Below are 4329 nucleotides of genomic sequence, written 5' to 3'. Positions count from 1 at the left end.
CTAAATATTGTCTCCAATTATCTCTACAAACACAAGGGTGCAATGGGCTGAGCCGAGATTGCACCACTGCACCCCGGCTGGAGTAACGAGACAAGATTCTTTCTCAGAAAAAAAAAAAAAAAAAAAAAAAACCCTGGCATGGCATAAAAAAAGAGAGAGAGAGGAGAGTGATAAGAGAACAGTGATAGAGACAGGTGGAATGGTTGAGGCATAGGAAGAAATGATAAATGCCTTCTCCATTTCCTCCTTTATTTTTTCCATCTGTTCCAACATTCCCCAACACCCAAAGTGGCAGGAAAACTGGATTTTGCAGGTGTACAGGATTCTATCACACACTACTGTGTCTCTGACCACAGCTGAGCTTCGGCTGCATTTTTACAGCTGAACCAGCAGGAGAGTAAAGGTTTAAATTGATGCCTGCTTTACAAAGCATGAGTGAAATCGATGCTTCCAAGTTCATGTGTGTCTGTGAGACTAGGCTTTAAACACTTTGTTTATGTCCAGTAGTAAAGTTTTCATCAAACCGTCTTTTCTTTTTAATTGAGCTAATAATTTCACTCTTATCCACTGGGTTGAATCATACCAGCTGTAACCTGACCAAGTCTGTCTGAACAAATACCTGAATAGAACGTGGTGCAGTAGTCATGGAAAAGGTACCAAAATTAGCATGAAAGGGTCTGGTTCCTGCTCTGTTGCCTACCTGCTGGGAGTCTCTGAGCCACTGACTCAACCTCTCTGAACCCGTCTTTATTATACATAATATGGAGGAAAAACCTTCCTGGCAGGTCAGCATATGAAATGGGTATATTAGAATATAGACCTAGGCTGGGTGCGGTGGCTCACAACTGTAATCCCAGCACTTTGGGGGGCCAAGGTGGGGGATCACAAGGTCAGGAGATCGAGACCATCCTGGCTAACATGGTGAAATCCCGTCTCTACTAAAAATACAAAAAATTACTGGGCGTGGTGGCAGGCGCCTGTAGTCCCAGCTACTCGGGAGGCTGAGGCAGGAGTATGGCATGAACCTGGGAGGCAGAACTTGCAGTGAGCCGAGATCACACCACTGCACTCCAGCCTAGGCAACAGAGCGAGACTCTATCTCAAAAAAATAAAAAAAGAAAAGAAAAGAAAAGAAAACAGATCCCAGCACAGGATCTGGTATTCATGAAATGATCCATAAATGTAGTTTGAATCTATTTTTAATTAATTTTGTTCTAAATCTGACACATCAATCTTGCCATTTTCCTTGGTCACTCTTTATGCACTTGAGTGCTTGCTTCTCTTTCTTATTGGGAAGGTAATTATTCTTGTTGGATAATATTAGTAAAATACTTAAAAGGGCAAAGACGAAATTAATAGCCACTGCTTCAGAGGAATAGCCTCACTCTAAATAGTCTGACATCTTTTTATAAAGCTTTATGCATATAATTTTATGTGTGTCGGTACATATGAGTGTATGCATCCTGGTCCATCTGTGCTGCTAAAATACCTTAGACTGGGTCATTTTCAAACAATAGAAATGTATTGCTCACAGCTGTGGAAGCTGAGAAGTCCTAGACCAAGACACCAGCAGGTTCAGTGTCTAGTGAGGGCCTGCTCTCTGCTTCATAGACGGCACTTTCTCCCTGGATTTTTTTTTTTTTTTGAGATGGAGTCTTGCTCTGTCTCCCAGGCTGGAGTGCAATGGCGTAATCTTGGCTCACTGCAACCTCTGCCTCTCAGGTTCAAGCGATTCTCCTGCCTCAGCCTCCCAAGTAGCTGGGATTATAGGTGTGTGCCACCACATCCGGCTAATTTTTGTATTTTTAGTAGAGATGGGGTTTTGCCATGTTGGTCAGGCTGGTCTCGAACTGCTGACCTCAGGTGATATGCCCACCTCAGCCTCCCAAAATGCTGGGATTACAGGTGTGAGCCACCATGCCTGGCCTCTGCCTGGATTCTTACATAGCAGAAGGAATGAACAAAAAATCCTTTGGGCTTCTTTTATAAGGGCACTAACCCCATTCCTGATAGTGGAGCCCTCATGATCTAATCATTTCCCAAAGACCCCACCTCTTAATATCATTGCATTGGGAATTCTATTTCATCATATGAATTTAAGGAGACACAGACATTCAGGCCATAACAGCATGTATGTATGCATGTGCTGGTACATAGCTTTGCACATATCTTCGTTTGCCATTTTATATTGTTTCCATCAGGCATATATAATCAGCTTTCTGTAACTTTGCATGGAAAGTATTCCAAAAAATAAAGAGTAACAATACTACTATGAAATATGACATACATTTAAGCATTCAGTATCATAACTACTTGCATGGTACTTACATTATATTAAGTGTTATAAGTAATCTAGAGTGATTTAAAGCAGGCATCACCAGGCTGGGCGCCACTGCTCATGCCTCTAATCCTAGCACTTTAGGAGACCAAGGTGGGTGGATCACTTCAGGTCAGGAGTTTGAGACCAGCCTGGCCAACATGATGAAACACATCTCCACTAAAAATATAAAAATTAGCCGGTTGTGGTGGTGTGTGCCTGTAATCCCAGTTACTCAGCAGTCTGAGACAGGAGAATCACTTGAACCTGAGAGGCGGAGTTTGCAGTGAGCCAAGATTGCACCATTGCACTCCAGCCTCGGGGACAAGAGCGAAAAAAAAAAAAAAAAACAAAAAAAAACAGGAGAGTCGTCAACCTTCATGTTGCCGACTGGTACTAGTCCACAGCCTATTAGGATATTAGGAACAGGGCCACACAGCAAGAAGTGAGCAGCAAGTGAGCAAGCACTACCCTCTGAGCTCTGCCTCCTGTTACATCAGCAGTGGCACTGGATTATCATGGGAGCGCAAACCCTACTGTGAACTGCGCATGAATGGAATCCGGGTTGTGCACTCCTCATGAGAATTAATACCTGATGATTTGAGGTGGAAGGGTTTCATCCCGAACCCATGTCCCTCACCCACCAATGGAAAAATTGTCTTTTGTGAAATGGGTCCCTGGCGCCAAATATTGGGGACCACTGATTTAAAGTGTGCAGGAGGGCGTATGTACGTTATATGCAAATACTATGTCACTTTATGTAAAGGACTTGAGCATCCACGGATTTTGGTGTCCTCAAGGGATCCTGGAATCAATCCCTTACAGATACCTAGTGATAACTGTATTGTTCACCAGGAACATTTTCCCAAGTCACTCCATGGTCATTAAAAGCTTGGTTTCTGGATGCGCGCAGTGGCTCACACTTGTAATCCCAGCACTTTGGGAGTCCGAGGTGGGTGGATCACCTGAGGTCAGGAATTTGAGACCAGCCTGGCCAACATGATGGAACCTCAGCTCTACTAAAAATACAAAAAATTAGCCAGATGTGGTGGCAGGGGCCTGTAATCTCAGCTACTTGGGAGGCTGAGGCAGAAGAATCACTTGAACCTGGGAGGTGGAGGTTGCAGTGAACCAAGATCATGCCACTGCATTCCAGCCTGGGCAACAAGAGTGAACCTCTGTCTCAAAAACAAACAAACAAACAAAAAAACAAAACAAAACAGAAACAAGAAAATTAGATATTTAGAGGCTGGGTGATAATCCATTGTTTGAACATGTTCAATTTAGCCAACCATTCTTCTACTGTTGAACATTTAGTTTACCTCTAATTTTCTCTACTAGCTTATAAGTAATAGAGAAATATGAATAGTCTTGTTCATACATCTTTGTCTACCTCTCTGATTATTTTCTTGAGGCAGATTCCTCAGCATTAAATCACTGTGTAAAGGGCATAAACAATTTAAAAGATCATCATACGTATTGCCAGAAAGCTTTTCAGAATTGATATTAATTTATATTCTCATCAGCTGTTTGGAGAACTATACTCTCACCATAAACTGCCCAACACTATTGTCTTTTATTTCCTCATATATTCGATAAGGAAATATCATCTTTTGTTTCATTCATTTTTTATGTCTTTGTTTCCTCATTAGGTTGAACAATTTTAATTGTTTCTCATTTGTTATTTGTCTATTTATGTTCTTTTTACATTTCTCCATTGGGATGTTCTGTTTCTTATAAATTTAAATATCATTTTAAATGAAGTAATGATAATAGTCCTTTCCCCTTAATATTTTCATTTTTAATGATTTTTTGCACAGATATAAGTTTGAGATATTTATAGAATACTGTTTTGGCTGGGCACGGTAGCTCACGCCTGTAATCCCAGCACTTTGGGAGGCTGAGGTAGGTGGATCTCCTGAGGTCAGGAGTTCGAGACCAGCCTGGCCAACATGGCGAAACCCCGTCTCTGCTAAAAATACAAAAATTAGCCAGCGTGGTGGCAGATGCCT

Source organism: Colobus angolensis, unplaced genomic scaffold (assembly GCF_000951035.1).
Source record: "Colobus angolensis palliatus isolate OR3802 unplaced genomic scaffold, Cang.pa_1.0 Scaffold122, whole genome shotgun sequence".
Taxonomy (NCBI): domain Eukaryota; kingdom Metazoa; phylum Chordata; class Mammalia; order Primates; family Cercopithecidae; genus Colobus; species Colobus angolensis.
The sequence above is the reverse complement of the archived record's forward strand: the minus strand, read 5'-3'. Positions refer to the sequence as shown.